The sequence below is a fragment of the Lissotriton vulgaris genome, chromosome 3_2, assembly GCF_964263255.1.
Source record: "Lissotriton vulgaris chromosome 3_2, aLisVul1.2, whole genome shotgun sequence".
Lineage (NCBI taxonomy): Eukaryota > Metazoa > Chordata > Amphibia > Caudata > Salamandridae > Lissotriton > Lissotriton vulgaris.
The window spans coordinates 295,592,878-295,616,868 of NC_141690.1; positions in this window are offsets into that span (position 1 = coordinate 295,592,878).

Below are 23,991 nucleotides of genomic sequence, written 5' to 3' on the forward strand. Positions count from 1 at the left end.
AAGCACTACGTAGAGAAGACAGACTTAAAGAATCAGATAAGGCCCAAGAAAACGAATTAGTTACTGAAGGGATCCGAGTAAAATCAGAGCAAATAGACCGCGCACGAAACAATCTCGTAAATGGCATGTATCTCGCGGCCGAGGGTTCGCCTGGGGCCATTTCAGAAATACCGAAAAATCTGCCGCCACCATTGGTTCCAACTAAAGTAACTCACAGGACCACTAAAGACATATTCCTGAATTCCTATCTAGAGGATGTAGCACCCGCTTACACCAATCTGCCTGTTCGTGTCCCGCCTACTGACGGTGACGGAGGTGGCAACGCGCCCCCAGACCATATCCCGCCACAACTGCAACCAGGTTTCCCCGTTCGATCGCCCACCATTCCTCCACCTCCACCACTTCCCGCACCTAAAGTTGATCTACCGAAATCGCTTCCACCTGACCCTACTAAAAGACAAATTCAAGTACAGATACAGACTCCACAGAGAGATAATGTCCAAGCTTCCGCCTCAGGAGGTGCGATGGGGGGTCTTCGGACGCCGCCATTAACACACAGATTACACCTTAGGGATATGCAGAGTCCTTTCACGTTCAAATCACCCCGTCTCGACATACTCAAAGAACCGCTTGCAGTTTGCAGATATGATCCAGTACCCGGCAAAGACGATAGAATGATGATGGCATCACTACGCTTACGACATGCTGCCGATTACCTGCTGTTATTTGCAGGAATGAAAGAGCGCCTAGATAGAATATATCACTTTGTTCAGACTGGGAAAGACCCTGAAAGTATTAAGGATGCCATGGAGCATCAGAAAGTTGACACTCAAGCATATATACTACGTTTTTTTATAAATTGCCTAATAAGAGAACGAGACAGGCCTGAAACAGAACAGGATGAATTGGATGCACTCAACAGGTGGGGCCAAAATATATCTGAAGGAAAACATGATAAGGGGACTTGCATAGCCAGTATGTACAAGAAAATAAGAAAAGCAGTGATAGAAATACACGAAAAAGAGAAAGAAAAGGCCTCCTCCGAGGAGGAGGAAGAACTTGAAGAACCAGAAAAGACTACAGATACGATAGCGTATGTAGGTAAGGGAACTTACCTTAGGAAAGGTATTCGTCCAGAAAGCAAGAGAGTTTTTCTCTCTGGCTTAACAAACCCGAATTCTTCTGAACATCGGTTCCAGGAGACTGATAAAAGGCTTCGAGACCGAATAGGGTACCATGTACTCAATTCTATGGATGAACAAGAACTAGCCCGGTCAGCAATATTATGGGCTGACAATCCAGACATATACAATGATGACACCGTAGCGCAGACATTCCTGAACCTTTCCCCAGACGAGCAGAAATTAGCAGGTGTATACATGATGCAGCACCTCCTCACGTTATACAGAAACCAACATTCTGATCCAGGTCCCTTACACGAAACATTAGAAGCACTACTCATGGATAGATGGAGAGGTCTAAGTACCAAGTTAATACAAATAATTCTAGAACAACGACATAGATATAACACTTTCGTAAGCTCCGAATATGTTCCCGCTCCGCCACCAGAAAGGAAAATGTATCATATGGAACGTCTGCATGACATTGAAAGTCAGAACCCCTTACGAGAAGTACATCCAGTCATGGGTGACGATCATACCTTGAAACGTGTGTATGTACACACGCCTCTGACTAAGTTAGAACTGTTAGAAATGAAGAAACTAGTACCCTGTCATGATAAAGACCCTGCAGGTTTTCACAGAGAACTTAAAGACATGTTACTGATGGGGGATTACACATATGAAGATATCATGAAAATGTTAAAGGTACTGCTGCCTACGGGCATCTACGAGAAACTGAAGGAAAAGGAATGGGAGGTGGGAGAGAAAAAGATTGTATGGGCAGAAATAGAAGACGAAGAGAACAAACGTGTCCCAGGGGTAGGCCTTGGGGAGAAGACTAAAGCATTACCAGGTTTGATAGTACAGGTTCTGCCAAGATTATTGACAACTAGAAAGGAAGACTGGGACGCAATCTCAGCATGTAAACAGAAACCCGACGAAGATACTAGTGACTTCTATTCAAGATTTGAGAAATGTTTTATTATTAATAGTGGTCTTAAACCAAGTAGCGAGTCGTACCCGCATCTTTTTGTATCAAAGTTAGTCGAGAATTCTCTGTGAGCAGTTAAAAACCGTGTATACAAGGTTGAGAGTACATGGCAAGCAAATACGCCATCACAGATGTTACAAATGTTACAATATCATCAGAACAGAATTAGAGAAGAACAAGATCATGAACAGAAACGTATGAAAGACACGAAAATGAAAATGTTAGTAGCCCAGTCAGTTCCAGCCGACGGCCAAAGAAAGGGTACGACCCAGACAGGTCACACCGCAGCTCCAGTAAAAGGGACATGCAACTATTGCAAGCAGCCAGGTCACTACGTACATGAATGTCCCGTTCTGAAACATAACATAGCAACAGGTAAAACTAAAGAGAGACCGCATCCACCGAGACAAGATCAGGCCCAGCAACAGACCTCACAGAACGTACAGCCCATGCAGAATACGCAGCCTATGCATGCTTCATCTCATACAGCACAGACAGTAGCGGTATCACAGCCACAGCCCATTGCCGAGACTCAACAAGTTTCCCAACAGATGTACCAGTATGCCCAATCTGCTTACCCCGATTACCAACGATACGCATGAAACAGCCTAGAGAGGGAGTTGGGCTTGCCTCTTATTGAAATTCCTGTAGATCAAGAAGGCCCTTATGTACACAGTCAAGTATTGGGAAAAGACAGAAAGTTTTTAATTGACACAGGGGCAAGCCGCACCACAATAAGCCATGACGAAGTCCCAGGGGCACCCCTCTCAGGCTCACAGAATGTTTCCCTTGGTTTTTCAGGACAGCCCATTGTAAATGAGGTATCAGAACCCGTCCCCCTGGCTGTGGGTCCGTTATCACGTGTTACAGACTTATTACTTACGAAATCATGTCCAGAAAATCTGTTAGGAATAAAGACATTGAAGGCTCTAGGAGCCATAATATGCTGTTCCCCGGAGGGAGTTAGACTCTTTTTGCGGGATTTCAAGGGTCATTATGTATTACGAGAGTTTGATGTCAGATTGAAAAATGTACCAGATCACTTGTGGGCAAAAGGCCCAACTGATGTAGGTTGTATGCATATCACACCGTACCGTGTTACACTCAAGACAGGGGTTGTTTTACCCCGAATCAGACAATACAAGTTACCACCTGATGCTGTAGTGGCTTTACTGGAAATCATTGAAGAGCTCATTGCCCAAGGAGTGGTCGTAGAGACCGACTCCAATATCTGTAATTCACCCATCATTCCGATCCTTAAACGTACTGATCCCAATGCACCGCCAGTATATCGGCTGGTGATTGATCTGCGAGAACTGAATAAATGCATTGTACCACAGTACCCTGTGGTCCCCGATATCTCTTCCCTATTGACTGCTATTGATTCTGAAGCAACGTTCTTTACTGTAATTGATCTCAAGAACGCTTTCTTTAGTGTACCCATTGATCCAGAGAGCCAATACCTCTTCGGATTCAGTTTAAATGGACGAAGTTTCAAATTTTCCCGCGCACCTCAAGGATTCACAGAGAGCCCCAGCATCTATAGTCAAGCACTGAAAAGACAACTAGATTGTATTCAAATGCCAGTTAACACCGCTTTACTGCAATACGTCGATGATCTGCTGATCACCGCACGAAGTGAGCCCGAATGTGAACAAGCATCACTGACAGTATTACATTTTCTGGCCGACAAGGGACACAAGGTGTCTCCTTCGAAGCTACAATTCTGTGTTCAGCAAGTTGTGTACTTGGGTCACTTGCTGTCCAAAGTGGGGAGACAGCTCACTCCCGATCGCATTCAGTTAATTGTAAATATGCCACAACCCCAGACACAAAAGGAAGTGCGGGCCTTCATAGGCCTCACCTCGTACTGCAGACAATGGATTCCTCAATATGCATTTCTAGCTAAACCACTCATTCAGTTAACAACACCAGAGGCAGCGACTTCGACTGTCCTCCCTTGGACTCAGGAACACACACAAGCCTTTGAGGAATTAAAGAAAGCATTATGCCAGGCACCAGTTTTAGCGACACCATGTTACAGTAAACCGTTTACACTTTTTGTTACAGAACGTGATGGTACAGCATTGTCTGTCCTCACCCAAGATCAAGCAGGTTCACATAAGCCTTGCGCTTATTTTTCAAGTACATTGGATTCAGTAGCCCAGGCACTCCCTGCGTGCTTAAAGTCAGTAGCAGCGACAGCATTAGCAATCAGACAAAGCGATTCAATTGTTTTAGGCCATCAGTTAACAGTACAAGTTCCACATTCTGTAGAGGTTCTTTTAAACAGAACCCAGACTCAGCACTTGACTATAGCACGACTGACAGGTTACGAATTAACGCTATTCCAGCCACACATAGAAATCAGACGCTGCAGCATTCTGAACCCCGCAACACTGTTACCTACAAGTATGACAGATCCAGCCCCGCATGATTGTATAGAGATCATTAATGCAGTAACAAAGCCTCGACGAGACTTAACAGATGTTCCACTGACAAATCCAGACCTGACACTTTACGTGGATGGTTCATGTATGAGAACAAGTACAGGAGAATTAGTGGCCGCGTATGCAGTGACCACTGAAACTAAAGTTAAAGAAACATATCGTATTGACACACTGTCCGCTCAAGCGGCAGAGCTTATTGCTCTGACCCGAGCCTGTATACTAGCCAAGAACAGAAATGTTAACATATACACTGATTCCCGTTATGCGTTCGGAGTTGTACACGACTTCGGAATGTTATGGCAAGAAAGAGGTTTCTTGACCTCTCATGGTGCCAAGATCCAACATGGTCCCCTCATTCAAGCACTGTTAGAAGCAATACATCTGCCTTCAGGCATATCCGTCATGAAGTGTAAAGCACATACTAAAGTTACAGATTCTGTTTCCCAGGGTAACGACCTGGCAGACCAGACAGCAAAACATACAGCATTGACTCACACTCAGACAACTGACATGACAAAGACAATAGTACCGACAAATTGTATGACAGTCAGGGATCCCACACTAGATGTAATCGATATTCAGACACATGCTACCCCAGATGAAATAAAGAAATGGACTGAACTAGGAGGGATCCAGACAGATCAAGGTTGGATGACGAAGGGAAAATCTACATGGTTTCTCCCTGACTCTATGGTTCAAGTCATAATCAATACAGCACATAGTCCAGCACATCTAGGAGAAAAAGCGATGTTAGACAGTTTACAAAATCTTTGGAGCAATAAACACTTACGAGCAGCAGCAAAACAGAAAGTGCGTACTTGCATGATCTGTTGTCAGTTCAATCCAGGTAAAAGCGTCCCTGTAGAGCAAGGTGGATTTCATCCTCCCGATCACCCTTTTGAAGTCCTCCAGATGGATTATATCCAGATGGACCGTTGTCGAGGATTCAAATATGTCCTCGTAATTGTTTGTGCACTTTCCCGTTGGACCGAAGCATATCCAGTCCCAGATTACACTGCTCCGACCACTGCCAAGCAGCTGGTTCGAGAATTCTTCCCACGGTACGGCTTGCCTCGTGTCGTGTACTCAGATAACGGACAGCCATTCTCATCCGAATTAATGAAACAAGTTTCCTTGCTGCTAGGATATCAGTGGAAATTCCATTGTGTCCGACATCCTGAAGCCGCAGGCCTTGTAGAGAGGCATAACCAGACACTAAAGATCCGCCTTGCTAAAATATGTCAAGAGAAAGGGGTCGACTGGATAGTCGCCCTGCCAGTTGCACTGTTCTACATGAGAATGGTTGCCCACTCGAGATCAGGACTATCCCCGTACGAAGTGGTCTTCGGTAGACCACCGAATATGTGGGGGATGCCCATTCCTAAGAAAATTACTGATGTTGATTGTAACATGTTGACAGATTACCTTGCCTCCTTGATGTCTGCACTCCAATCATGTCGTTCACAGGTTGCCGCAGCCTTCCCTGACAACACTGATGTAAAGCCGCATGATGTCCGTCCCGGGGACCTGGTCTTGATTAGGAACTTCGACAGGAAAAGTCCGCTGGAGCCCCGCTGGAAAGCGCCGAAGACCGTCCTTCTTACTACGAGGACCGCAGTAAAAGTGGAAGGCAGAAAGGGGTGGATCCACACGAGCCATATTAAACAATGCAACGAACTGAAACCAGACCCAGACTCGTCCACCCCTTCCAAAGACTGTATTGAGCCTAGTGACTTTAAAGTTTCCGAACGAGAGAAAACTCCCCAAGAGGAGTATAAATTAAAACTCCGATCTAGCAAGTCAGACAGTTTAATTGTTTAAGTCCTCCCCTAGGTGAATCGGTTAAATAGTTTCTGACATGTATCCCCTAGATCGAGATAGAGAGAGAGAGAGACAACTCAAGAAACGTACATATTGCAAATCACTGCGTAGTCACTGTATAGTGACATTATTAATTATGTTTTTTCTAAGTCTTCTGATTATTGTTGCAAGTATACTGCTTCCTATCTATTACCCTATTTTCAAGCGTGAACAATCTGCTTACAATGTTTCTGCTGAACATTCTTTTAGCGAGTTACCTCCACATGAACTTTCTTACAGACTCGCGCTGCGCAATAACACATTCATTAGTATGTTACATCATTCCCATCAGACTAATAATGCTACAAACTGCTGGATATGTGGCCGACTCCCTCCCTACCAGAATTACAAGGGAGCTCTGCCCCTCTTTCCGTACCCGTTCACTCACAATGGCTCCTGTGGTGCATGGTTTAAAATAATTAATTCCTTAGATCCTGATATTGCTGTTTTCAAAGGGAGCTGGGTTTGGGGAAACTTGAACTTAGTTCTGCTCGATGTCTGTTACCCTGATAAGGAGGGACTCCCCACTAGAATAGGAACTGATCTAGAAAATGAAGTATATGGATTAGGTAATTACACAATTAACCTTATGATTCTTACTGTTGAATCCGAAGCTGCACCAGTTCTGCCCGCTATGTCAGTATTACCAGTCACTGGTGAATTATGTGTCAGTAAGAGAGGTTCAGTACACTTAGGTCATAGTAAATGTACTACTGTGGTCGAATTCAGTGATCATGGTAAATCGTCCTTTAAAGCTATCCGTCATTCTTATTTTGTTTGTGGTCATACCGCATACATACGTTTACCTCCAGATTGGGATGGTACCTGTTATATTGCATTCCTTCTGCCACCTGTTTTTCTAGCCCCTCCTGATTATCACAGAAATACAAATCTAGTAAAGAATAGACTCAGAAGAGATCTCTCGCTTGTCGACTACACAGAAACAGCATGGGAACAATACACCGATTTTAATAAAGGATTCTTTTTCTTCTTAGGCCCCGTCCAAAATAGTAAACTAATACGCAGATTAACTAGAACACTTGAAGCAGTAGTGAATGAAACTGCCTCCGCCCTAGGTAACTTAACCGAAGAGCAGTCCGCCATGCGGGTTGTTGTCCTTCAGAATCGTCTTGTTATTGACGTCATCTTGGCAGATAGAGGTGGGGCCTGTAAGGTCATCGGGTCAAGTTGCTGTGTTTTCATTCCAGAAAACGCGCCATCCGTATACAAAGCTATTACCCGTCTTCATAAAATTGCCAATCTGATACATCAGAATCCAGGCACCTGGACTTGGTCCGGTTGGTTCTGGACAACGTTAACCGCTTGGGGATGGAAGATCCTATCCTTCCTAGGCATTGGCCTAGTCCTAGTATTCAGTTGCTGCCTGTGCCTACAGTGTGGGCCAGCGATTTGTGGACTGTGTGCCACATCATGCATTGAACATTCCAGTTTTCTCTCACAACGTCAAAGAAAGAAAGAAGAGCAAATGATGTTACAAGAACAAACTGATCGATTCATGAGGATCGATATATCATGAAGGGTCCGTAGGGAACAAGGAGGGAATGAGGAAATATAAATTTTATGGTCGAGTTGTGTTCCCTATCGTGTACCCCACCGTCTCCATGTACCAGCTTAAAGTGCATGTAACTTCCCTCCTGTGCCAGCTATGAAGACGCAAATACATTTGCGTCCAACGTTAACCTGTCCTCTTTCAGGCCCACCCTGAATGGGTTGAATAGTCCGTTCCTAAGTATGCTATGCCAACGTCTTTTTGTAGTGTACTTTACACGTTTTTCAGCTCTGGCAAAGTAGGCCCTGAATTTCTGCCATCGAGCCTTTTTTCCGGCTTCTGACTCTGAAAGCCTCAGCCCAGGCTGTCTCTGTACCCGTGAACTCTGACTTACTTCCAGCGCGGCCCACCGCGCTTAGCTCAGCCTGCTGCCTGCCAAGACTGACTACAACCTTCGAATTATCTGTTCCGCTCCTCGGAAATACATTCCTGCCTACTAGTTTAAGTAAACATCCCCCCAGCTGCAGAGCCGAAGGGCCGGCCTCACTGTCTCCGTGCAAGTAATTCATAGCCTCTGTTACCATGCTCCCATGGAAGGCCCATGCCCCCACGCTTCTCATGCAGACACTTAGGCGCTTATACACGCACTCACAGTCAGTATAGAATAGCTTCTGCCCCAGAGACCTTTTCCGTTCAGATAATATGGTTCCCAAACATCAGATATCAGATATGATAGAAGTACGAGTTGATCTGACATGCCAGACTTCTGTCTCTTTCCGCTAGTGTAAATGTCAAGTCCCCTGCACCCTCCAGTTTCACGTCAATCACACGTCATGCAGCTGCGCGCGCATCCAAGCCTCCGATTTCTGCTGACATTGCAACATTTCTGTTTTGTGCCACCCACTTATGACACCTACCTGTGACGTTTCTAGCACACACCTCTAGTTCACGCCCAGTTCACGCCTTCTGATTACGTACTCCCAACACGTGGATGCTGTTATCTTGTCTTTTCTCAGCTGTTACGCCTACTATATTGGTTTCTATGATGTGAATTAAGTATATAAGCTATGTATTGTCAATAAAATATTGCTCTATCCCTTCCTGAACCCCTTGTGGTTGCAGGAACATGATATCCAGTTCCGGAACGATTCCTTTTTAAGGAATAAAACCCCTAAGAACTCTAACACCACGGACTCTGGTTTTTTCTTTCCGATTGAGTTATTATTGATTAAGTACTTACCTGCATAGAAATTAAGACGGTAAATTAAATATTTACGACATTCTACTCACACCTTTTGTGTAGTATTCAGTGGTCTTTTTTTGTAACCCACAATGGTTCAAAATTGTTCTATTCTCCTGTAAGTAAAATCAGATATAAAACATTTTCTCAATAGCGGGGGTATACCTTAGCATATTTTAGATATCTTCCTTTTTAGAAGATTAAGCATTAATTTATGCGTATTTTATTCACATTTTAAGTCTCTATGGGGACCATCGTGGGGAGTCACAAAAGGAGCTTTCAAAAGGGAGATCAAACACTCCTTTTGGCAGGTATTTACTAGAAAAGAAAAGAGGAGGTGGGGGGACAAGACCCCCTCTATTGTCATCAAATTGATTTTTCATCACATATCGACTTTGCCCATAATTACATGTTCTTATCAAGCTACGTTATGTTAGGCCGCTTTCACTTAAGGTCTTTGTTTCATTAACCTATTTCAAGTGCAACTTTTAATTTGAAACTCTTACAACGTAACCATTAGAGTACAGAGAGTCTGTATTACTGAGTTGTTAACAAGACGAGAAGAACCCCATTTGTTATTGTTCCTTAACATTTAAATTGCACCTTTCGTTTTTACACACAAACATATATATTGGTTGTTACCACAATAGATTATTCGTTAGTACGTTGTCTATCAAGAAAGCGTTAGTGCACTTTACTTCGTGCCCCCTGCAAACCCGTTCAATTTGTTACCTTAGTAGCGGGAATTTTGCTCGTCCTCAGGGGAGCTGGACTCAAGGTCCCAGGCTGCGAGAAGAGGAGGCAAGAAACAAACTTTCATTAACGTTACCATATGGACGCCACGATGTCCGTGTAGTCTCCATGCCGCCATTCTCACCCGCAAGGAAAGGCGAATTCCGCGTCTAGTGCTGGCTCTGCCCCTGGACGCGGAATCGTCGTCATAATCCTGCTTTTTAGTCTTCATGATGTTAGTAATAGAAAAGGGACAGATTACGTCTATTTTTATATTCTTGGGCGTAAATGCCAATATTATTAAACTTCCAAGTATCTCATTATTTTAATGCACTCCAGACATATACTATCTTCATTAGTAGGTTTTCTCAATATTTTCTTGTCTATATCCGTCATGACGGCGAAGGCTCGCTAAATTCATATTTTACTTCAGGAGCTGTTTTCTTTGTTCAAAAGCACTCCATAATGTTACAGTGCTTTTGATCATTTTATCCGGGTTCCCTGTATGTTTACCGTTTTTGCAAAGCATAATTCTCATCATAGATATAGAGATAGGACTAGCAATGGTATTCAATGTCTCTATATACAAGCTCTTTCCATGGCATACATATAGTGTTCATTACCCATGAAATGACTGGTGATCGTAATGATTGCTATGTGGTTATGCAAACTGATGTCACGGAATCCTCATGGCGAAGAAATGATTATGCCTGCCTTCTCAAATCATATTCCAATTCATAAAAAATACACATTTTCAAGAAAATGGGCAGTGGCCCAAGCTCCTACTTTATATAAGAATCATGTAGGATGGGATGACGAGTCTCCTCCACACAAAATCCAGTTAAAAAGTCAACCCACTGCACAAAGGCAGTACCCAGTTAAACAAGAAGCTAAAAAGCAAGTCAGGGAGATCTTAGATCAACTTGAATATCAAGGGGTGATTGAAACATGCACCTCACAAATGAACAATCCTTTGTTTCCTGTCTCCAAGCCAGACGATTCATATTGCCTAGTTTTGGACTACAGACATTTAAACTCCTGCTGCAGAACTTTTGCAGTACAAAACTCTCACAGTGCAGCACTAATGAATAACATTGTGCGCAAAAAATATAAAACGACATTGGATATCTCTAATGGATTCTTCTGTCAAAACATTGCACCTGAAAGCAGGTATTTGACCGCTTTCTCAATAATAGGGTCGCAAAAACAATTTTTGCCGACTCGCACAGCGATTCAAGAATAGCCCAGGATTATTCTCAGCAAGGGTAACAGAGTTACTACCAATATATGATGATGAGGCATTATCATATGTCGATGACATCTGTCTTACAGACGATGACCTAGAGACTCACTTAAAAAGAGTGAACACCATAATACTTGGGTTCGCATCAGAGGGTTACAAATTCAACTTTAAAAAGTCAAGAATTGCCCATCTAACAGTCCTATTTTTAGGATATGAATTATCAATTGAAGGCAAAAGCCTGGCAGACAAGTGTGCAGTACTCCAAGCACCAAAAACGCTGACAAATTTACAATCAATACTAGGCTTCCTGAATTTCGGTAGAACATACATTCTAAATTATGCAGAGAGGGTTAAACCTCTCTATGAATGAATAAAACCTGATTTCAAACCAATAAATTGGACTCAGAAACACACAGAAATCTTAAGATCACTTCAAATAGACATGTTAGCTAAAACAAAATTGCAAACTCGCGAAAACGTACGCAACCTTGTAATCCGAGTCATCCCAGGAAGATGCGGATTCACATACCTGACCTCTAATGAGGGAAAAACGGTACCTATAGCTTACAAATCACATTTGTACACTCAGGCTGAAATGAAATTCAGTTCTACAGAAAAAATTCAGACTGTGGTTCAAACTGCTGTAGCAAAAGAAAGAGCCCTGGCACAAGGTAAACGAATAATAATCGTTACACCAGTACCTGCCCTAGAAGCAGTAACAAGGGCAAGCATTCCGAATGCTAAAGCTCTACATCCAAGGTGGATCCAATGGGTTAATTCTCTTGCTGCCACAGACGTAGTATACGAATTTGATCCTAATTTAAAAACACAAGAATTTCTCCAATATGCATACGAATGTCCTCTGCCGACCGAAATCCTGCCTCTGGAACATTACGGCTGTATAATATATACAGACGGATCAGCACAACCTGCAGTTGGGGGTAAACAAGCATATAGTGCTGCGTGCGCGATAGGTAAAGGTCGTTGGCACAAAGGTAAATTTAGACCACTGATCACTAAAACCCAATCTCTATGAGATTGTACAGCTCAGCGAGCTGAACTTTTGGCATTTAAGATGGGGCTTGAAAATACCGATCACGAATTCCCCACACTAATAGTGTGTGATTCATATTACTGCGTTCAATCTTACAATGAATACTTCCAGAACTGGGTTCAAAACGGCTTCAAAGATGCTAAAGGTGGCAGAATAAACCATAAAACGCTTTGGGAACAAGTAGTGTTCTTTTGCAGAAAGAACTACAAAAGACTCACGTGATACATACACTGAGTCATCAACGTGATGGCGTTCTCGTTGCAGGGAATTCATTGGCTATCAGAGCCACAGCGGAAGCGGTTCAGCCGGCTTCCGTAGCCACAAAAAAGCGTTCTAAAAACCAGATAGATGGAGAAACCATGCTGGCGGTAAAAGCTTCATTAAAGGGCGATTATGCAGCATTACCTCTCAACTATCCACTCAGTAATACATACATAATTGATGCAAACTCCGTTCCTTTTGCTCAAATCCCTGGAGTGGAGGATAGAGTAATTCCAAACACGAACCGAAGAGTTTTCTTGATTGAAGACGCATACATGGGACTGGGACTGGGTCCGAGGCACCAAGAGATCTTGAAATCTCTAATAGAATTACAATCAGAATACTGGTGGCCGGGGATGAGCTTGCAAATTTACAAATTTGCAATGGATTGTCCAGACCGCAACAGAGATCGCAGTTGTGAACCGGACCAGAAGGCAATCTATACGCAGAAATCCAGCCAGAGAAATGCGTCCCCATAATTATTAAGACAAGATTCACTTGAAAATGTAGACCCCAGCGCTCGGCTGACGCCAGAACTGTTATAAAAGATTTGCGAGTCTTTATCGGCACATACGCAATTGGCATGCTACATTCTGACCGGGGGCCTGCGTTTAGCTCTCGAGCTTACAAAGAGGCCATGACCAGCATGGGCATTGCATTGCGGTACTCTTCTCCCTTCCATCCTGAGGGAAATACGGTGGTGGAAAGAAAAAACCGTGACATAAAGCAATCTATAACGGTGAGGGTATTAGGTTCGGGTGGAGAAGTGTGGCTCACTGGTTAGAGCAGGCAGACCCTGAAGCAGAGGTCAGACCCGGGACCAGGGTTCTATTCCAAACGCGGCAGGGTCTTGAGCTCAAATGTCCATGGACTCGATAATTCTCGCTTCGGTGCCTGACCTAATCATGGGTTCACACTCTGCAACTCTGGGCATTAAGCTTGCTTAATCTCCACAACGGCCCATCCGCGGCGGGATGCCTGGCTTTCACCTTGGGGATGCCCTGTAGGGGCTATCTCACAGGGCAATGCCAGGACGGGTTCCCAAGGCAAGCGCGGGGATACCCCTTCGGGGGTCGATTCAGGCGCTATATAAGAAACATAATAATAATAATAATAATAATAATAATAATGGGTGGCCCAAACATTTAATAAGTGTCCAACGTAGTCTTAATAACATGACAAGAAATTCTCTAGGAGGTATCAGTCCGTATGAACTTTTGTTTGGTACTAGAATAATTATCCAGGATCTGGATCGTCAAACTTCAGTGTTGGAAGAAAAAACCTTTGATATCAAAGATCGTTTGGCTGTTTTATAGGACTTGAATGAAACAAGAATGAGTCTAAGTAACAAAAAGTTTAAGCCAACAACCACTGAAGAACCACCTGTCCCAGCAAGACCTGTCTGGATTCAGAAGATTGGGGATCTGGTCAGAGAAAAGATTGCGGTGAAGAAGGAATTTGGGCCTTCTTACAGAAAAGCAGTATCTGTCTTAGCTATCAGTGGAACAAGATCAGTAGTACTACCGCCACTTGCTGGTAAAAAGGAAAACAGAATTGTTTCCATCGATCTGGTGAAACCACAAACATGTGGCCGATAATAAATAGCAGGCCCAGTGGACTACCAAGAAGTAGCAGAAGACCAATATTTGCTACAATCCAAGAGGTTCAAACTGAGAGACTAATCACATTTGACAAACCTGCAGTAAATAACAAGGGATATGCAATAAAGCCATGGAACTTGTGCCTCTTGATACCCAAATTGCAACTGTTCGTGAAGATACACTAATCTACAACGATGCAGCATCAGAATGTACAAATGTAACAAAAGAAAATGCAAAGATCAATGGAAATCCAGAAGCAATCCCTCCAATTGACAGGACTGCATCTGGCTATTTTATCAACTTCAATGACTTTTCCGATGATCCAAGTGAACATGGAGACAAGCCAGCAACAAAAACTTTCAAAGAAAAAATGACCGAGCTTTTTCACCAACTAAAAGAAACATATATGATTTCACCATGGATTGAATTTTGGACGGTGTTAGGTGTACTTTTCCTCCTGCTTTGGCTCATCATGGTTTTATGCTTGGGTATATTCATTGATGGAAAATATAGTAAAATGGACACAGCAAGTCAGAACATCAACTTGGTCCTAAAGTCTCACGGATCCTCTCACATCGAGAAAAGAGAACTATCATCAGTAAACATCAAAGCCAACCCGATACCATTATGGTATAGCATGGGACAAAACTGACTATGATATTTATGGTCCGATTGAGCTTTTAAAGTATCCACACCAGTTTAAGGTTTCCTTAAGTGGCTTTGTGATACCAAGTAGTTTCTCTGATGATTGGGACTTTGAAAATATTAATAATATGATGTCAGATTTAGTAATGTCAGCTAAATTTACAGAACATGATTATTTACAGGGTTCATCAAATTATGAAGAATTATACTGTTACAATCACTATGGTCATCACTATTTGCATAAATCTGCACAACCTAGAAATGTTTTTAATTATAATCAATGGGAACATTGTCCAACTCCACCAAAAGGAAGCTCAAAGGCATTCTAAGAGAAATTTCCATACTTCTAGGGTTTAACAATAGTGATCCAGAAATGTTTTATTTTAAAATGTTAAACAGAACAAGAATGAAAACAATGTTGACAAATACTAAATTGATTTATTCTGAAAAGATTTATGACAAAATGTCTACATTTGGTTTTGAGTTCTGGAAAAAATAACAGTGAAACAAAAACCATCTGGGGTACAAACGACTGGCAGGTACAAGGTCTAGACTCATTATATAGAGCCTGCATGATCCCAGAACAAATAATATTCCTGAATGATACCATTCAACAAACTACTTGTCTTGGCTTAGCTAAGATAAAAGACTTAAACAAATCGTCTATTCTGAAGCCCATACCTGATAGCAATAGTACTACGGATGTCGAAATAGACGTATCCCATATTTTTCACCAAAACAGAACAAATCCAGATTGGAAAAAATGGTTGATCTGGCCCACAGACACAAACAACTGTCAAGATAGATTCCAGAACAAAATACAGGGGTTCAAAATGACCAGGCCAGACCCAAGATACTCCCCGAGACAACATCCAGGGATAGTTACAACATACAGTGTAGGGAAATTATGCCTTGAGTGGCTACAGAAATCCACACTGGCTGAAATTAAGCAACACTTGACTTTACTTAAAGAAGGTGCTGACTTGCGAGATTTCATAATGGGACCTTGCAAACAGCGTCAAAAACGTTTCATTGCGGCCGTTATATACGCTGCATACAACGAGGCTTGGAAAGTAATGCAAATTGAAACAGCAGAAAAAATACGAGAAACTGATCGTATAAATTTGGAAAAATCACTTTCTGTAGTGGACAATGGGTTAACGACTCTGTCCTCCAGAATATATTCACTGGACAGCATTGTATCATCTGCCTTTGATATAATAGAGCAAGACTTGCTAATGTTATAACATGGTCAGTCCCAATTGCGTTCTATTGTACAACTAGGCTGGACGTTGCAAAACATACGTTCAGGCTACGTGCCATGGCGTCTAATCAACGTAACATCATTATTTTCTATCTTTAACCTTACTGATAAACAAATCAGTTTGGCACAAAAAGGAGCAGACTATATGATTCTGAGCATTGAAAAACTTGAGAGATTGCCATTGACATGGACCGACCATCGTTGCGTCCACTTCACCTTCAGAACACCCACCATCCACAGACACCAGCACCTGCTTCCACAAAAAAACTGGACCAAAATCACCGATGACCAGCTCACCTCCTCACTCAACAACTCCACCCCAACCATCGCGGAAAACGACAACCCCAACTCCGCAGCCCGAACCCTGCATAGATGGATCTCGGACAGCACCAACACCATAGCCCCCCTCAAGAAAAACAACAATACCCGTGCTAAGAAAGCCAGATGGTTTACCACCGAACTTTGAGAGTCCAGGCGCACATGCCGCCGCCTCGAAAAGACCTGGAGAAACACCAAATCCACAGAAGCCCACAACAACTTCAGAGCCGCCACCAACGCTCACCATCAACTCGTCAGAGAAACGAGGAAAAAAGCAATTGAAGACAGAATCTCCACCCACGCACACAACAGCAAGGAACTCTTCAGCATCATCAAGGAGTTCGCCCAACCCACCAGCGAGTCTACCGACATCCCTCCCTCACAAGACCTCTGCGACAAACTCAGCATCTTTTTCCACCACAAAATCAAGAGCATCTACGACAACTTCGAAGAAGACAACCAACACACTGAACCCTCACCAACCACCCCCAACACCCGGAAACCAGCGATTAATGACTGGACAGCCCTCACCACCGAAGACACACTGAAGACAATAAAGTCAATCCACTCAGGGGCCCCCACGGACCCCTGCCCCCACCACATCTTCAACAGAGCTGCCAACACCAGCGCATCCATGCTCTGCCACACCATCAACCGCTCCCTGGCGACCGCCTCGTTCCCAGACGACTGGAAACACGCAGAGGTCAACCCCCTCCTGAAGAAACCCTCAGCGGAACCCACCGACCTCAAAAACTACAGGCCCATCTCCCTGCTCCTGTTCCCAGCGAAAGTCATTGAGAAAGCCATCAACAGCCAACTCACAACATTCATTGAAGAACACAACATCCTCGACTCCTCCCAATCCGGCTTCAGAAAAAAACCACAGTACAGAAACCGCCCTCCTCGCCGCAACAGACGACATCCGCACCTTACTGGACAAAAGAGAAACAGTAGCCCTCATCCTCCTCGACCAATCAGCGGCGTTCAACACAGTCACCATCGCACCCTAATACGCAGACTCTACGATGCAGGAATCCAGGACAAGGCCCTCGACTGGATCTGCTCCTTCCTTTCCGGCAGGACGCAGCAGGTCAGACTCCCCCCTTTCCTCTCAGACCCCACGCCTACCACCTGCGGAGTCCCCCAGGGCTCCTCCCTCAGCCCGACGATCTTCAACGTCTACATGGCTCCACTTGCCCCCATCGTCAGAACCTACGGACTCAACATCGTGTCATACGCAGACGACACCCAACTCATCCTCTCCCTATCCAACGAGCCCAACACCGCCAGACACAACTTTCGAGAAGGCATGGAAGCCGTCACCAAATGGATGAAAAACAGCTGCCTACAACTAAACACCAACAAAACAGAAGTACTCATCATGGGCCCAAACCCCGACGCCTGGAGCGACACCTGGTGGCCCACCACCCTTAGAAACCCGCCAACCCCCACAGACCACGCACCCAAACTGGGAATCATCCTGGACTCTGAGCTCAAAATGGACCGCCAGATCAACTCTGTCTCATCTTCCTGCTTCCACACCCTCCGCCTCCTTCGTAAGACCTTCAAATGGATCCCCCTCGAACACCGAAAGACAGTCACTCACGCCCTGGTCACCAGCAGACTCGACTACGGCAACGCACTCTACGCCGGAATAAACAAAAACCTCATCCGCAAGCTACAGAACATCCAGAACGCCGCCGCAAGACTGGTCCTCAACCTGCCAAAACACTGCCACATCTCCCAGCACCTGCGCACACTCCACTGGCTCCCCGTCGAGGCGAGAATCACCTTTAAGATGCTCACCCACGCACACAAGGCCCTCCACGGCACCGGACCAGCATACCTGAACAGCCGACTCAAATTCCACGCACCCCAAAGGACCCTACGATCAGCCCAGCTTTCCTACGCCGTGGTCCCTCGCACCAGAAAGACCAGATCGGGAGGCCGCTCCTTCTCCTTCCTCGCGGCCAAAGCATGGAACGCCCTTCCACTCCACCTCAGACAGACAACATCGCTCCCCATCTTCGCAAGTAACCTCAAAACCTGGCTCTTCGACAGACCCCCTCCTTGATGGAATGGAACCTGCACCCCCCTCACCCCCCCCACCCCTAGCGCCTTGAGACCCTTACGGGTGAGTAGTCGCGCTTTAACAAACTCCTGATTGATTGATTGATTGACAATGTCAGAGAGACCTGTCATTGAATGGATAATACACGGAACAATTACAATTCCGATAACAACTTTCCAGTTTAAATATTGCCAAGAATAAATACCAGCAGGCCAGTATGAAAGGTTGGGTAAAGGATACATTAAATCAACCTGGGATTTACCTTACACACACAAATTTTATAGTGAAGGGAAAAAGGAGGTATTCCTTAGTGGCAATAATTGTAGAAAATCACTAAGCGGTACACTTCTGTGTCAAGGTATTAACTTGCATGGAGCCAGCGAAGGGTCTTCAAATAACCTTTCATGTCACCTGCATGGCACTCCTGCAAAACAGATAGAGCCATTTTTCAGACAGCTTTCCAACGGTAGCTATGTTTGAATAAATGAGCACAGCTGTTGTGGAATGGTGCCAGGAGAATGCTATCTCGTAACTGTTACTTCCAGGGTCGTTTGCTGTATGCAAGTATTGTATCCAAACAGCAATCCAGACATGAAGGCGGCAATATGGCCTTATGTGAATATCTCTTCTATTCGAATTGATACTTTAAGCAGAATGAAGTCTATTCTTTTACAGACTACTGTGCCTCTGACCTCGTCCAAAGAAATGTATGATCTGCAAGTTGCAAGGACAGCAGCAGAGATGGTATACAACATTTAGCACGCATTTTTTACAACGCACTACCATTACAACGCAGTCATTACCACGCATACCATTACAACGCATTGCGCTGGGGGGCGCTCTAGGATAGGGAATAAGTTTAATTTTATATCCAACACCTTCCCTAGTGTCCACGGGGACTGGAGTTGCAATATAAAATTATACTTACCACTATCCAGCACCTCAAAGCGCTATGCGTTGTAACGGTATTCGTTGTAAATACCGCGTTGTAAAGGTATGCGTGGTAATAGTATGCGTGCTAACGTCATACATCCGCAGAGATACATACCCTTTTATCGACAAATTTGCCCCGTGCATTTCGTAGAAATGTTAAGTCAAATCTTAAAAATGTCTGTTACCAGTGGCTTCGCACATGTATTTAAGACAGTTTATTCGGGACTGTTGCCACCATTTGAAACAGTTCTGGGCATCTTCCCGAATTTTGTCCATTCTGTCTATGGCGGCCTACCTTTAATTTTGGGACTCGTGGCAGGAATTTTATTTTTGTTCCTTCTGCTCCGATATGGCAAGCCAGTCCACAGACAAGACTCCAGCAACGATGGAAGAAACTATCCTAGCAATACGATACCGAGACCGTATCACTAAGGTCCTCGGATTGGCCCGGCTTAGAGATCTGAGTACAACCTGATTTCTTTCATTCAGACCAATCTGGCAATATTGCATCTTAACTGTGCTTCGATGTCTGCTATGCGGAGAAGAATGCGTGTTGGGCGTGTTTCTTACACTACCATCGGCAGTACCAATGGATATCGATGCTTTGCTTTGTCCAGTAACGACTCATGCAACGTGTTGTCCCCAGCGGCTACCTATCTGAGCGCTGGCCACCTCTTCACAATGTACCTGCTGTACTGTAAATCTTCCCATTACTCTCGCTTCTGGGGTCTGTTGAGGTACCCCCTCTCCTTCTACCGAGCCGGACCTGTCCCCTACTGGGCCCAAGTCACTCTCTCTTAGGACTCCACGGTCTACTACAAATGTCTCTCTTCCAGTTGGTAGCAGAGTAGGATGGTTTATCTTCTGGAGTGAGGGTAATCTAGAGTAGGCTAAGTTTCTCCCCAAGGCCCATAGAGATCTGGAGATGTGCGTCCGCAGAACCGCGGACGGAAGATGGCATTCCACGGAAGATGACGGAGAGTGACGGTGCGGTGGAAAGCAGCAGGTCGTAGGAGAGGGAGTATGAAAAGGGTCATGCCTGTTAGATTGCGGTGTGTATCGTGTTGTTGAAGTTGTATTGTCTAGCGGAGTTGAGTGGCTGTAGTGTGAAAGGAGATCAGGTTGTGAGCGCGCGCAACCGGTGAAAATCTTAGACTCAAGGAGAGTTTAAGTGGTTCGGGTGTATCGAACACTCACAGTAATTGCCGACCATTGAAAGGGGGTCATGAGGTACCATTGATCGCCCGCAGGACCGAGATAGGGGGAACGAATGTGTGAATGTGTGGGTAACGGACGCTGGTCGGAAGTTGCCGTGTGTATGTAACCTATCAGAGAGGCGATTGTCTGGTCATTAAGTGGACAGACATTTGCCAGTTCGGTGACAATTACAGTCAGACTGGACGTACAGTCAAGGAAGTGGTTGCTTGGTCGGAAGTGATCATTTTCAAGTGTATGATTGGGACGCATGCATGACCGAGAGACGAGCGGAGAAAGGAGGGGAACTGCTGCGAAGCGGATGCGAGTGACGTCAGAAAGAGCCGCGCTGGGATAGGACGGTTAGCGTGGAGCTGCGCTGAGATTGGGCGGTTAGCAAGAAGTGAGTGACGTCAGAGGAGAGCCGCGCTGGGATAGGACAGTTAGAGTGAAGCCGCGCTGGGATTGGTGAATTGTCATTGTGAAGTAAAATGAGCATAGTAAACAAGGAAACGTTGTGGGTTTCATCATGAAATGTTTAAAAGGATTACGAAGCTATTTTTCGGGAAAAAAGAGTCTAGAACCTCGGGGTGGGGAAGAGCCTACACCCGAGGATACGCCAGCTCATTACATGGCTACGAATGTTGGGTTACATACCATATTGTGGCTTGAGAATTGGTGTAAGATGACTGACGGGAGTGAGGAATTGACTTTCCCTAGGTACGGGACATTCAGATTAGAGGTGTTGTACCAGCTAAAAGCGACTATGTCTTCTTTGTGACCTTTACCTAGACCAACACAGTTTGAAGCATTGAATGCATGGATCAGGGCAGCCCACGAAAAAAAAACAGAGATAGGAGACAGGAAAGAGTGAAGAGATCAGTCAGGGCGGTACAGGATGCGAGATGGGATGCACTGGCCAAGAGGTGGAGAGTGCAGACCATCGAAGGAGACAGGTTATACCCATTGTTGGTGAATGTAGGAGATGCCCAAAGAAAGAATACAGAAGATGATGACAGCGAAACAGACGACAGCCTGATAGAGAGACTGCTGTCGGAAAGACCACCTCCATATAACCCAGAAGTAGAAGGGAGGTCACTACCACCAACAGGAAGAGAGACATCTGTAGTAGACGGTGGAGTCCTAGGAGAGAGCGACTTGGGCCCAGTAGGGGACAGGTCCGGCTCGGTAGAAGGAGAGGGGGTACCTCAACAGACCCCAGAAGCGAGAGTAGTGGGAAGATTTACAGTACAGCAGGTACATTGTGAAGAGGGGGGCAGCGCTCAGAGGCTACCAGATGCTCTTACAGTACCAGTCACTATAGGTCCCATAGTATCAGTATACAATCCGGAACAGACGCAAGGTGAGAGTCTGCCACAATTAGACAGAGAGAGGAGTACCTGCGAAGGTAGAAGTAATGTGGCGGACGAGTGGAACCAATGGTCCAGACCTGTAGAAAGGAGCACCCCTTTGGCAGCATCGGCAGACTCATCCAGAGAACAGGGAGGTTTGAGAGGACCGATGGATCTGAGAGGACCATGGCCAAGGTCGATTAGGGAATTGAGGCCAGGTTTGAGAACCTGGGAGATGGTCGTGGATACCCAGAGTGACAGGACAAGGGAAGGTTATGGCAATGGAGGTCAGGACAATAAGGGGGTGTCTAACTGTACGTCTAATGGAAGCAGACATGAATGGGACCGTGGGGGGGAGGAAAATAGAGGAGCGTCTCCCCCTGCATCTACAGATAGAAGACAAGACTGGGACCGTGAAAGATAGGAGCAAGGAAGTGTTCCCCATAACACACCCGAGGAAGACAGACGAGTGAGTCAGGAATGTAAGGGGAGAGATTCGAGTGAAACCTCTAGTCAAGGCACATTGAGAGCGGCTATAAAGGCAAGGAGAATAGATGTGCTGAGACTTAAATCAGAGGTGGAGGAGATAGTGGAAGGCACAATACCTTTGGAGAGAATAGAACTCTATGAACCAGATGAACTGTTTGTAGCGAAAGATGTTACTCGCAGAGCTAGGACCGCTCACGAGAAGTTAACCGAGCTAGCGAACAAATACTCAGTGGACTTGACCAGGACAAAGGCATTTCAGGGTGGCCATAGGTTACAGTATACAGACCAAGATCTAGACGAGAAGAGAGTGATCGGATTAAAAACCCACATCAGAGAATTAATTGTGGGAATCCGAATATGAGTTCAACTGGACAAGTGGGAGGAAAAGTGGTAAAAAAAAAAAGTGTTAGGCTGAGCACTATAGAGACGTCTCCAGGAGCTGGGTTGATGCATGCAGAAGCATACCCCTTAAGGGAAGTAGCTCACGGAGGATATGTGCATGTACCCTGGAGCAGGGGAGATTTGGCTGCTTTTACGAATACATTTCCCAAGTTAAGAGAGAGCCCAGTAGAATGGTACAAGCAGGTAGAGACGTTTTTCAAGATCTCGAAAGTACTGTGGGTTGATTTGAACACATTGTTTGACATTGTGGTTCCGGGAGATCTGTGGGTAGCATGTAAGATCAGTGTTGAATGGCCCACAGAGGAGCCAGAACGAGATGCACTCACAAATGGACCCTCACCTAGGGTGATGGCAAAGTACGAGCAGGTGATTACGTGGTTAAAAACCAAGGTGCCACCACAAGACATAGATTGGGTGAAAATCGATCGAACTAGGCAAGAACCGAAGGAGACAGTCCATGAGTATTATGAGAGACTGTTGCAGATATTCAAGCAGTGCAGTGGTTTGGATGTGATGGACCCAAAGGTCATGGGACAGTTTGTGTCCAAGTTTGTTCTGGGACTGAGACCCGAGATCTGTCTCATGATACAACAACATTTGATTTGTTGGCAGAACAAACCTCTAGACGAAATCCTGAGGTATGCAAGGTACTGCAGTGATGAGATAGACTCTAAGACTAAGAAGCTCAAAGATAAGCTGATGCTAGTCCAGATGCAACCGGGTGGACAGGGTCAGTCTGGAAATGGAACATTAGGAAGAAGATCGGGCGGTCGGAAAAGAGACAGCGAGGATGGTCCAAGGCCAAGGGTGGACCTGGCGACTTTGAAAAAGACAACTAGGTGTCATCAATGTCATGAGATCGGGCATTGGAGGCGCGAGTGTCCCCATAACCCTGAGAATCAGGTACAGGAGGAGGAAGAGGAGAGTCAGGCCCCTCAAGTACCGAGAACAACAGTAGTTAAGTTCAAGGCGGCAAAAGAGGGGACTTCCGCTCCTAGAGCCCCAGTTCCCCAGCCACCGAAGATTGTATCAGGGAACAAGACTTATCAACAGATGCCTCTCCTGGTAGACGGAGATGAGTACTACCACTTTGACCCAGTGACAGGACGGTGCCTGAATGAAGGGGAAGATTGTACCTTAGGAGCAGTATTAGAGATAGACCATAGAGGACCCATTGTAGAAGCTGATGTAGCCGGACACCCCGCCACCTTTCTGGTGGATACGGGTGCTACTTGCTCTACCGTACGGTCCGCAGTAGTT